The 14,089-nt window shown below is 33.6% G+C and overlaps 1 protein-coding gene across 2 annotated transcripts in view; it reads left to right on the top strand.

Moving 5' to 3' along the window:
• LOC149576410 (uncharacterized) overlaps positions 1-14,089 on the top strand; it is a 115,760-nt gene that overhangs the window by 26,626 nt on the left and 75,045 nt on the right. The window lies entirely within an intron of this gene.

Here is a 14,089-nt window from a genome sequence, read left to right as displayed (position 1 = left end):
ACCATGTTTGACCTTCTGGCCACTGTAATTCGTCAGTCCACCATCCTCTGCTTTCCCACTGCACCATCTCTCTCTTGCCGCTGTTAAAGTGTAGCTTCAGTAGAAGGGAAGTACACTAAGTATATGATGTTATATATATATGTAAATTATCAGTTCAATGTATTTCTGATATAATTTCATATACTTAATATATATATATATCTTAAATATCAAAATGATGTGAATCGGGCATAATGCAAAATTATGTTTTCGGCCAATAGTTGAGATTAGTCAGTCCACGTAGCTACGTAGAGTCATGTTCCTACGGGGACTCAAAGACTCATATAAAGATTCATCACGCTGCCGCTGAGATACATATCAATTAAAAAGGAAATATAGTATCTCCAGCGGCAGTCTGAATTATTATTTAAATAGTTCTCCAGAAAGTCTGCACTTGTGATTATAATATTAGATAAATCTGTTTACTGTCACAAACAGTCCTAAGGTAATCACAGACAAGTTTCAGTTATACTGAGACTTATAAGAAGCAAATTTATAATCAGAACTCAGTTAGAATATATCAGGGAAGACAAGCTTAATATATCTATTCTCTCTATCAGAGATCCATAACCTTTTACATGGTATCAGAGCCATACTGATAGAGAACTTCAGTCAGTCTTACATCAGATTTAAATCTATTGAAATATCTCTAACCTAAAACAATGGTGAATCACATAAGACTGGAAGACAGACTTGAAGGAGCCTCCAACTTTGCATCATGGAAAATACGAGTAATGATTATTGTATGAGAAATGAAATTAGAAGGATACATAGAGGAAGATAAATCTATGCCAGAGAATGATCCAGACAAAACAACCTGGAAAAGACATAATAATAAAGCTATGAAGATCATTGTGGATTTTGTCAAAGATCACATCCTCCCATCTATATCAAGCCTTAAAACTGCTTATGAGATGTTATCCTCCATTAAGAATACTTTCGAAACTAACAACACTAGTAGATTGTTAACATTGAAGCAAGATCTAGTATACATCAAAATGATCAATGGAAGATTGATTACATCTTATTTTCCAAGAATCTCAGAGTTAAAAGATCAACTTGCAACTATTGGAAGTCAAGTAGATGACGAAGAACTTTGCACTATAGCACTAAAAGGACTACCTTTATCTTGGGAAACTTCTATTCGTGGACAAAGCTCTCGATTTGACCTTCCTAAATTTGAGAAACTTAAAAACGAATGTACTCAAGAAGAGTCAAGATTAATTTTTAGAGGAATCAGTTTAAATCAAGAGGGAGATATTCAAGCTCTCCAAGTTAATACCAACGATAAAGGCAACGATAAAGGAAGGAAAGGTAAATTCAAATGAAAAAGAAAGGAATTCAATAAAACATACAAGAAAAGAGATTGGTCAAAAGTACAATGCTTCAAATGTGACAAATTTGGCCATAATCATAACTTTTCCTGAACAAAAGACAATTTAAGCAGCATTAGCATAAATCAAAGATGAAAACTTTGCATTCTACTTAGCACTCTCAAGTGAACTAATCTCCAACAAAAATACATGGATAATAGAGAGTGGAGTATCTCGTCATATCACAAGCTTTAGAGATAAATTGAAAAGCTTTGAAGGATACTCCTCTGAAGAAGTAACTATTGGGGATAATTCTACACACTTGGTAAAAGGTATTGGATTCAACTAAATTCAGGTATCACTCTTCAACTAAGGAATGTTTTGTTTGTACTTGGTATAAAATGAAATTTGGTATCCATCTTTGGCCTTGCAGACCAAGGGTATTAAATCACTTTCCAAGAAGATAAAGTTTTATCCTGGCCAAAGAACTCCAACATTAAGAATGCTATACCCATCGGATTTTGAGATGGAAGTCTGTACAAACTTTGTAACCATCAAAGTCTAGCTGTAAATCATGAAACTTCAAACACTAATGAAATCTGGCATAGAAGACTAGGTCATCTTCATTTTTGTGCTTTATCAGCCATAGAAAAAATAGTAACAGGGTTACCTAGTTTAAAACCTGATCATTCTGGTGTTTGCAAAGTATGTGCTCTAGGTAAAAACACAAAAGGTCCTTCCCAAAAAGTGAACATAAAGTACTTGAACTCATTCATTTTGACTTATGTGGTCCTATGTTTGTACCTTCCCTAAGCGGATGCCTCTAGTATGTAATTTTTATAGATGACTATTCTAGAAAAACTTGGATTTACTTCTTTAAACTTAAAGAATTAATTGAAGTGTTATCCAAATTCAAAGAATTTAAAGCACTAGTTGAAAACCAATCTGAACAAAAAATCAAAATCCTAAGATTAGATAATGGGGGTGAGTACATTTCAGAAACTTTTAAAGATTTTTGCATCTCTGTTGGGATTAAGAGGGAGTTTTCTGTACCATATAATCCTCAACAGAATGGAGTCACAGAAAGGAAAAACAAATCTATTATTGATTTAGCCAGAGCGATGATGCATGATCAAAACCTTAACACCTCCTTCTGGGCTGAAGTCTCTAATATCACAGTTTATAGCCAAAATAGATGTCCTCACTCAATATTGGAAAATACAACTCTAGAGGAAGTATTTACTGGCAACAAGCCTGATTTAAGCAGCCTAAGAATATTTGGGTGCCCTGTATATTTTCACATCCCTAAAGAAAAGAGAACTAAACTAGAACCATCAGGAAGGGCATATTTATCGGATACAGTGAAATCATCCATAGGCTATAGGATTTACGTCCTTGGCCAAAGAACTATCGAAATCAATAGAGATGTAAAATTTGAAGAAGGTATTGCTTTTAACCTCTCCAACAACATTGATGAATCATACTCATAACTTACTATTGAAGTAGATGAGAATCCTCTAGTAGAGAATGAGTGAGAGATTGATACTGGAAGTCTTGCACCTCCTAGTCCAAACTCAGAGAATAATGAAAATGCTAACAATAAAAAGAGACCACTATGGGCAATAAAAATATAGAAGAAAATCATATAGAACTTGATGAAGTAGTTAGAGAAAACAAGAGAACATGAAACCATCCATGCTATGTAACACTACTCTCTGAACTCATTAAAATAGAGGCTACAAATGTCAAAGAAGCATTATCATGCCAACCTTGGAAAGAAGTAATGATTGAAGAATATCAATCCATACGAAAAAAATGATGCATGGGATGTTGTACCCAGACCCAAAGATAAATCAGTCATCTCTTCTAAATTGCTATTCAAAACCAAGCATGCACCAGATGGTAGCATTGAAAAATACAAAGCCAAATTTGTAGCTCGCGGATTCTCACAAAAGCAAGGAATAGATTATGAAGAAAATTTTGCTCCAATCACCTGTTACACTTCTATCAGAACCATCATAGCTGTTGCAACATCAAAAGGGTGGAAGATACACCAAATGGATGTTAAAATTGCATTCCTAAATGGTGAAATTGAAGAAGTATACGTTGAACAACTTGAAGGATTTATCACCCATGACAAAAAATTCTCATATATGTAAACTGAAGAAAGCACTTTATGGTCTTAAATAAGCTCCTAGGGGATGGTACGAAAGGATAAACAACTACCTATCAAAATTAGGATATTCCAAAAATGAAGTTGATCCTAATATATATTTCAAAATAGTTGAAGAGGTGATATGATTATTCTTGTACTAAATGTTGATGATTTACTAATAATAGGTGAAGATCATCTTATAGCAAAATGCAAACAGGAACTGACAGCAGAATTCGACGTGAAAGATCTAGGGCTTCTTCATTTTTCCGAGGTCGAGAAGTCTGGCAATTGAATAACTACATCTTTCTAAATCAAGGAAAATACACTGTTGACATTCAGACTAAGTTTGGGATGATGGATTGCAAACCCCTAATGACTCCCATGGAAGCAAGTCTACATAAATTGAAGAATGACGGATTTGAATGTGAACCTTCTGATCCTACTTACTATTGGCAATTATTGGGTTACTGATGTACTTGGTAAACTCTCGCCCTGATATCTGTTATGCAACTAATGCCTTAAGTCAATTCATGTGTGAGCCAAATAAGATACATCTCATGGCAGCCAAGCACATTTTACGATACTTACATGGTACAATTGGTATGGGCCTCAAATATGATCAAGTTGAAATTAATCTTCATGGATATTCAAATTTTGATTGGGCAAGCAGCTTTACTGATCGTAAGAGTACTACAAGATGTTTCAGTCTTGGGTCAACAATGATCTCTTGGTTTAGTAGAAAACAATCATCAGTCACCTTAAGTTCTACTAAACCAGAAAATATAGCTTCTTCCATGGGAGCTAGAGAAGCAGTATGGTTAAGAAAATTGCTTGACGAATTGTTCAGAAAGCCCATGAAGCCTACATCCATCCACTGTGATAATCAAAGCTGCATTAAGCTTTCAGTGAACTCAAGTTTTCACAATCGATCTAACATAGTGAAATACCTTATCTTTATATTAGAGACATGGTCGATTGAAATGTTCTCAAGTTGGAATACATAAGCACAAATGAAGAGGTAGTTGATGTACTTGCTAAACCTCTTTCCAAACCCAAATTGGAATATTTCAGAGGCAAATTTGGTATGATTAAATTATAATTGTAAACACTGAAATCAGGTTTTAGTTTTCTTTTATTTATGTATGTTCATTATTGATTTAAACGCCACTATCTTATAGTTGCATTAGATATGTAATGAAAGGTGACGATCTTTGATTGACATATATAATCAGAAGGTAACCATTGTAAGGTAACGATCTTACAAGTGGTAGACCTGTTATCTTGACAAGATTGTGTTGTTATTTTGAATAACCGGGAGTCTTGATAACAAACGTATTATGCTCAGGCTTTATTAAGTTGTTGTCTCGGAGTGCTGGAAATTATAATACTTGTCATGATAGAGTTCATGACATTGTAATTTCGGTTATCTGATGAACTACTCCAAATTATTGTATCTAAGTAATGTAAATCAGATAACCTATTCTCCTGATAGATATTACTGAAGATGATACCTGTGCACATATCAAGAGAATTTGGGAAACTTTTCTATCTCACTTCTCCCTCGCTAAGAGGGAGTGTTAAAGTGTAGCTCTAGTCGAAGTGAATTACACTAAGTATATGATCTTGTATATATATATATATATATAATCAGTTCAATGTATTTATGATATTATTTCATATACTTTATATGTTTATATATATACATAGCAGTTTATATATATATCTCTCTTAAATATCAAAATCGTGTGAATCAGGCATAATGCATAATTATGTTATCAGCCGTAGTTGAGATTAGTCAGTCCACGTAGGGACATGACCCTACATGGCCTTTGGCCACGTAGAGTCATGTCCCTACGGGGACTCAAAGACTTGTATAAAGATTCATTACTCTACCGCTGAGATATATATCAATTAAAAAGGAAATATAGTATCTCCAATGGCAGTCTGAATTATTATTTAAATAGCATTCTCCAGCAAGTCTGCACTTGTGATAATAATATTAGATAAATATGTTTACCGTCACAAACAGTCCTAAGGTTATCACAAGCAAGTTTCAGTTAGACTTATAAGAAGCAAATTTATAATCAGAATTCAGAATATATCAGGGAAGACAAGCTTAATATATCTATTCTGTCTATTAGAGATCCATAATCTTTTACGGCTGCCCCCTCCGCTTAAGATCCTGCCCCTGAACCAGTGGTTCAATAAGGATTGTAAATTTTCCCATTGTTTGGTCCGCACCACCTTCTCCTTCTAGGTCCATTCGTTCCCCTAGTCACGACTCTTTTATCATCGCGTCCTTTGCCATAAGAAGCGCTTGTTCTTTCTCTCTCAGTGTAGATCCCTCAATGCCTCCCTCCAACAGTGCCTGAAACTCTTTTGGTGTGCTCTTTTCCTAGACACCCCTCGTCCCCTCCGTTACATCCCAATTTAAAATGTTCATATAGCCGTTGAGGTTCACATGAAGTCAGTTGATAGTTAAATTTGCTATAATCTTGCGAAATGGTAAGATGGTAAGTCGTTATAATTTCATATGAAAATAACATGCTAGTTGATTATTTATTATGAATTCATGGAATTGAAAAAGCGGTTAGCCATTATGATTAATAACTTGTTATGATAATATGATTTAACTGCGGAGAATTTCTTTGTAGGGAGCATGTCAAAGGCATGGAAGCATTGTCAGAAAAGAATTGGGCACAGGAGCATCATCACCACTGGGCAAATGGGTATGAATCGTGAATCACCATGGTTGAGGACCTAGCGACGACATAACAAGATACACACATTAGACATGCATGAGCTATTAAATACGCATTTAAAATATTAATCATTTTAACTTAATTCATGCGTACCTCAAATAGCTTTTGGTTGACTTTTCCACCACATCATTATAATACATATTTATGTGCGTACGCATAAATATAAATTAAAGGTGACATCATAATATTATTTTTATACAAGATTTTATCTATTTAATACGTACATTTAAATGCATGTACACGAAGAATAAATCTTCAAAGATGAATCATGTATTTAGATATACATATTTAAAAGGTACGACCTTGGATAAACAATTACCATGGGCCATCTTAATAAGATTTATTTACGTGCAAGTAAATAAATATGTTTATATTATTCTTTTGATTTGTAACCTTTCAAATTCTTTTTCTTATTTGTTCAATTCTTCATTTGAAACCCGAAATGCACATTTGGCATATTTTTGGCGATCAAGAGCCAAGCCTCTTCTTTGTAAGTTACGGCTACTTGGGAGCCAAAGAGACTTCAAAAACTTTCTTATATTATGAAGCCGAGAGAGAGACCATGAGCATATACATATCACCGATTTCTTTTCCACATATCACCGATACCTCTGCATATATCACACGATATCCCTGCCACATACCACCTGATAACTATTGCATTTTCCTTTCAATGATTTGCCTTTTCATTGATATTTTTGCTGAAGACGTGATTGATAATCACATTGAGATTGTGCCTGAAGATTTACTCCTTGAGAGAGCTTATTATTAGCTTCCAACAAGACTCCATTTATTTCCAAATTTTACTAGGTTATGTGGTTGTCCATATCCCAAGCATTGCAATATGTTTTATTATCAGATATTACTATACTCTGAATATTATAGCAGTAAGATAATCACATTGAGATTGCGCCTGAAGATTTACTCCTTGAGAGAGCTTATTATTAGCTTCCAACAAGACTCCATTTATTTCCAAATTTTACCAGGTTATGTGGTTGTCCATATCCCAAGCATTGCAATATGTTTTATTATCAGATATTACTATACTCTGAATATTATAGTAGTAAGATACAGTTCCAAATTATGATGCAAATCATCTTTGCTTAAATATCATCGGTTAGACCCTCTCTAGGACAGAATTGTTTATGATGAATAAAAGCCAAGTATCCATGACATATCATATTTTATTTATGCCATTGAAAGTCAGAATCAAATGACATTTATTCTGGAAGTCTTAAAGATTACATTTCTTGGATCACAGATTGTGATAAGTTGGAAACATATAATATTCTTATACCAGTTAAGGATCAACAGACATAGCTGATTGCTCTAAGATTCAAACACCTGGGACTCACCTGACTATATAGCCAAGGAAGAGGTGAAGAGGTGAGAGAAAAATCTGCATTAACAAGAAATGAAAATCAAACATGACATAACAATTCTAACTTATCTCTTATTGAAGAAAGAGATAAGTTGAAGAATAGATATGAAGACACCAAAGTATATATTGGACAATTGAAGGATAAGATCGAACATCTCAAATCCAAGCCTGAGTCTACTGAATCTAAAACTAGTGATGATGATTATTCAAAATTGAAGACAGAGTATAAGATCTTGAAGCATGAATTGAAGATTACCAATCTAAGGTTGAGTTTGAAGAGTGATCCTAGCAAAAGTTGAATCTGATTTGAAGACTGAAAATTCAGATCTTAGAGCAAGTCTAGCAAAGTAGACATCCAAGTTTGAAACATTGAAAGAAGATTATGAAGAACTTCATAAGTACAAACTATTGTGAAAGGTGAACTAACTTAGTGCAAGCAACATTTTGAAAAGCTTTATTCTAGTGGAGAAAAACTTGATGATTCAATGTCAATACAGAGACCTACTTATGATAAGACTGGTCTTGGTTATTTATTTAACATGTCTGCAAAGAAACCTAAAAATAAATCAGATTAGAAAGGAAAAGATAAATCTGATGATAAGATTGAATCTAGTTAATCCTCTAATAAACCTAAAGAAGTTGGACAAGACAAGGAAACTGAGATTTTGGATGAACCAAAGCAAGGGAATCTCCTAAAGAAATCAGGTATGAATTTAGAGGTAAGTGTTTTTCATGTAATGAAATAGGTTATATGAAAAGAAATTGTACAAATAAGTCATTTAATCATGTTAGGAATTTTTATTGTCATAATTTTCATGGTATGGGTCACAGAGCAATTGATTGTAGGAAACCTAAATATGATAATGATAGAAGGAATAGTAGAATGTCTGAAAATACTAAACCTGTAGATAAAAGAAGATCTAATGAGAGGACATCGAGAGAAGGAAGAGCTTATGAAGAAAAAAGACAGATCGTGTGTCATAAGTGTAACAACTTTGGACACATAGCTCGGAATTGTCATGCACCTGCTGATCAATAGAATCTTAGAAGGAGAACCCCAACATGTTAGTTATGCAACAACTTCAGACATATAGCAAAGTATTGTAGAATGGATAGAAACTTCAGAGATAGAAGGAACAATGGAAGAAACTTTCGGAACAAAAGGAACGATGAAAGAAATGTCGAAAATGATAGAAGGAATCATGAAAGGAACTCCAGAACTAAGAAAGACAATGAGGAACAAACGAATGAAGTTAGTGAACTTTCAAAAGAACTTAATGAGACATTTATGAAGGGATTTAATATTTCTGAAGAAAAGTTAGATGATGCAGAGATAGGAAGATTGAAGTCAATAGTCGAGTTTGATTCAACTAAGTTGAATTAATAAGCTTGTTCGCAACACCAAAGTTTGAAACTTCATTTAGAATTCGAACTAGAGGTAGCGAAGTTGGAAAAAGGCGTATCGAGATAAGTTTAGAGTGAAGCTAAGCTCGCTTGCAAATTGGAGCTTATTAGAACTTGTTACGAAGGAATTAAGAGTTATTGCTGTAACAGAGAAAATTAATTCTATAGTAGAAGATGAAAATTATGTTTTTACAGAGAATTTCGTGGAGCGAAGTTACTTGGAGCATTGTAACGATGGAAGGAAGCTATGGTAAACTTTGGGTAGCATTTGAAGATCAAACAAAGATTTTGAGCAGATATTTGATTTTGGAATGTAATTGACAACTTTTTCGTGATTGCAAAGTACGCAATTAATGCAAGTTCGAATTGAATGAATAAAATGGAGTATAGACTTGATTGCACTCAAAAGCGACTTGACAAGGCGATTTCAAACTAAACCCTATTTTTGGAAAGAGGTATTTTATCGTTTCTCCTTAAAATTTCTTCGATAAAATTTATATTTGATAGAATCATGGATATGTTAGTAGTTCATGATGTTGAGAATGAGGAGAGACCGAAATTGAAGGTTGTTTCCGTGAAACCCGTAGAAAGAAACCCTAATTCAACATTATCTATCACTCTAAACAATGTAATATATTTGGAAGACGTAGGAAGTCATCTTAATAGCAAGTTTGAAACTATTGGGAGCGAGTATATGAACAAAGATATGGAAATTGTCTTTAACCATGATATGTCAGTAAAACCCGGATTTGAACATTTGAAAGAACTAGACCTTTTCAAATATCATTTCTTGTGAACTTGATACTGAGGAATGGACACAGATTATACTAAGTAGAATTCATGATGGAAAATTGTGGATGGAAGACAATGTAGTTGACATTTCAGCCGACCTTATTCATGAGGTAATTGGTCTTAGCAAACAAGGCATTGTACTTATAGGTGAAAAACTTGTTAAGAAGAAGGTTGAGAGCTACACAAAAGCAATTTATAATGGGAAGGCCATGGTTATCAACACCATTAAACAAGATGATATAAGATTTCTAAGAAAAATTATTGCCTATTCTATTCGTGCAAGTTGTAAGATTGATAAATTGTCAGCAGGATTCATCTATGCAGCCTATAAGATTTGTGTTGAGAAAAAACAAGTTAACCTTAGTGAAATTCTAAGAGTACAACTTCTTGAAAACGTAGAGAAAATCAAGAGGACCAAGAATGGTGTGTTTAAATTTCAGTCATTGATCAATCATATATTCTTTCATGTACTTAAGAGATTTCCATACTTATTAGTTACAAAGATTACAAGATAGCAAAATTTTATCATGAAGACATTTCAGAATGGGATGAAGCAAAGATTCAAAATTGCACTTGCAATTGTAGAAAGATTCAAAGATGATATATGTGTAATGGTTGATATAGATTTAACTCATATTCAAGCAGTAGAACCTCAAGAAACATTCCTTGATTCCTTAAGTTATGAGTTAAGTGATAATTGGATATATTAATCTGTTGTTGAACTCCGAGAAGGATCAAGCTGAGTATAAATTTGGGACATATGAAGAAATTACTCAATTAGCTCATCAAGCATCCTTAGAGAAAGCATCTCACAAGAAGATTGAGACAATAATGAAGAAAGCTCTAACTGAGTGTGGTATGATAGAAAGTGAGTCACAGGCAGTTAGGCAGATAATGAAACAAGGAATAATGTATGTGTAACCATTATCAGTTGGGCAACCATCTGGTGTGTCTATTGCAAAGATACCTTCAGAACAAAGCATTCCATATGCTGCAGTATTAGTTGAACAACCAAGTGAGCCAAAGATTGAGAAGATAAAGTCAGCCATTGCACATGAAGGGAACTTTGCTCAGATGAATAAATTTTATGATTTGTATAATGATATTGAGAAAGATTAGATTGATATCTCTACTGTGAGATATATAATTGCTAACAATTTGAAACTTAAGGATATTGAAGGCACAATAAATTAGAAAGTCTATGATAGACTTATAGAGAAGAAAGCACCAGCTCAGGAAGAGGATATAGAACTTTGGAAGTCTATGATAAGGACAATATGCAAAACAAATGATGAGGAAGAAGTCAAGAAATTGTTAAACAATCTGGCATCCTACTTAAGGAACAAGGTGAGACCATTTCTATTTATGGTGGGTGAGAAGGATAAAATAAGGAGTAAAAAAACGATAGCAATTGGCCAGATGATGACAGAGTCAAAGATAACACCTACTCCACCTAAAACCTCGAAAGTGTCAGTAAGTGGTGACACTATGCAGATTGACCAGAGCAGTGTTACTATTAACATTGATGACACTAACCCTTTTGAGAGTTTCGAATAGCTTGAATCTCAGGTAGAAGTTATTCAGGATCAGTTAAAACAAATTGAAGAGGAAAAGAGGCTATTAGAGGTAGAAGAGAGAAAAATTGAACAAGCCAAGAAGAAATTAATTGAAGAGGAAAAGAGGCTATTAGAGGTAGAAGAGAGAAAAATCGAACAAGCCAAGAAGAAATTGCTTGAAGAAGAAAAGAAAAGGAAAGTAGAGGAAGAAAAGGAGGAAGAAAAGTAAGAGAAGGAAAGAAAAGAAAAGGAAGAGAAAGAGAAAGAAAAGAGAAGAGTTAAAGAGGTAGCAGAGAAGAAGCAAAGGGAAGACGAAACTAAACCATCTAGTTCATCTACTTGACTTTTGCTTGCTAGCCTAACAAGTGATGTTGATCATCAAATTGACTTGATCTCATCTCTGACAAAACTTATTGAGAAGAACAAAACAGTGAAGAGCCTATAAAGAATCTTAATGGAGGTAATTGACAGAGTACACAGTAATCTGGCAGTCAAGCATACAGTGGCAGATCCTAAACAGAGGGCATAAGCAATGTTAAAATCTTTTGATGAAGAATTTACAAATTTGTTGAATGTTGTAGAGTCAAAGACCTAGATTTCACATGACGCTAATTTATTTAGCACCATTTGTCAGAATATCAAGAATGATTTGGTAAGTGTTAATATTTGTATCAGGGAACTTCAGAGATGTCAACAAGATGGAAAGGTATTGTACATTAAGTGTACCTTATCTCATAAGTTTACCAAGGATGTTGATAGTAAGATTGAAGGAAAGGTGAGTGAGCTAGAAGCTCTAACAAGCCAGTTACAACAACCTTCCAATAAAGTTGATGACTTTGAAGAACAAGTGGCCAGTGTTCATAGTGATATTAGGAAATTGGAACTTAAGAAAGAACAAATTTTGAAGAGATTATCAGAATTCAGAGAGTTTATTGCTCTGAAGATATCTACTATTGAGAGACAATTGGAGGAGTGTGTCAAAGCTAAAGACACCTATTCGAACTTCTTATACTCTGATCTCAATGCAGTTGAGATTGCATCATATGCCCTATGTGCAATTCTCACTTCTGCTGAAACAGTCAAGGACACATGGATAAAAGGTGTAGACAGTCTCAAGACAAGTTGTGATGATTACATGAAGATATTATCAGTTTAAGGTAGATGAACAGAGTTTTGACAGCAGATGAACAGTATGACAGTCTTTGACATTTCGACCTTTGAAATTGATGTCAAAGGGGGAGAATATGCATAAGAAATTTGTAAGGTAAGGTATGAAATCATATTGAAAGGGGGAGCATGTGTAAGTTGTAATTAGTTGTAAAAGATGATTAATATGTTGTTACTGTAATGTTTTGGACAAGTTTTTGATACTTAGCCAATTTTCCCTATTTTGTTGCCATCAATGCCAAAGGGGGAGATTGTTGACAATTGGCTAATGAAGATATGTAATTGTTGTCATTTATGGAAACACATGATGTACATGCTTGTAGAAAACTTTGGAAATGGAGATACTTAGCTTTTGGTACCTAGAAAATTGTCTAAGTATGATATTGGTTTACAACAGTATATTGTTTTGTATGTAACTTGTTATTGACGTCATATTATGACTAGTGAAGTTAGATAGAAATAGTATACATGTTTACGATGATGTGTATAACCTTGGACATCAGTACAGACAGTATAGAAATGAGATATTCGTGTTTTATCAGTAAAACATGACATTGGAATTAAAGGTAAAGGAATTATTTTGTTTACAAAATAATTACTTGACCAATTAGGGCCGACATCCAAGATGTTTACTCTAAGTTGGAAAAGTATATTATGGTCTTAGTCGACTTAGCAGCAATTTGTGAAAAGGCATGGTATTTATGCAAAGGACATCTTGCAAATTCAAGTGGTGTGTTGAGCAATTGTATTGAGATAAGTGATATGCAAACTTTTTGTGAAGTGATTGTTGTGAGATTCTCACACCATCGCCCCAAAACTTTGGGGAACCCCTTTTTGCAGTCGCCTTGGCAAATTTTTTTGAAGTTGTCCAAAAAAATTTTGATTTTTGAAAACTTTAAGTCTTGGACGCCTTCAGCCTAGAGGGTAGAGGGCTAAGTTTATTTTCACCTGGTTTCAACTTGATTTTCCAGAACAACCAATTTCATCCTTAGGCCGAACAAAATTTTCAAAAACAACATTTGGCCGGATAAAATTGTAAATTTTGTACTTAAAACGATTTCTTTTGAAAATTTGGATATAATTGTGTAAATTTGGATAATTTTCAAAAATGAAATTTTGTTAGATTTGAACTTTTTTTGGAAAATCTTGAAATTTTTTTGGTGAGAAAATTAATTTTTGTTATGATGAAAGCAAATTGCGAAATCAATTTTAGACTTTAGAGAAATAATTTTATTTGTGTTAAGAAACTAAAATTGCTTAGCAAAATCGATTTGAATTAAATTGCAAAAAATTGTCTTTAATGGATTAAAATTGCCTTGAAAACTTTTTAGCCTTTAATGAAACTGGTAATTTAATATTGAGAAATGGCTTTTGGCTAGCCAAAATCCGATTTTAATAACATATTAATTGCTAAATCATCATTAAATGGAAATATTTAGCATCTCCAAGGCATTATTTAATTTCTTTTTGCAATTTTGGTCTAATTGGCAATTTAAAAAAAGTAAATTTCATAATGGCAA

Source organism: Cupressus sempervirens, chromosome 1, assembly GCF_028749045.1.
Source record: "Cupressus sempervirens isolate cs-2001-9-10 chromosome 1, ASM2874904v1, whole genome shotgun sequence".
Taxonomy (NCBI): Eukaryota; Viridiplantae; Streptophyta; class Pinopsida; order Cupressales; family Cupressaceae; genus Cupressus; species Cupressus sempervirens.
This window is presented reverse-complemented; position numbering and strand designations above follow the sequence as displayed.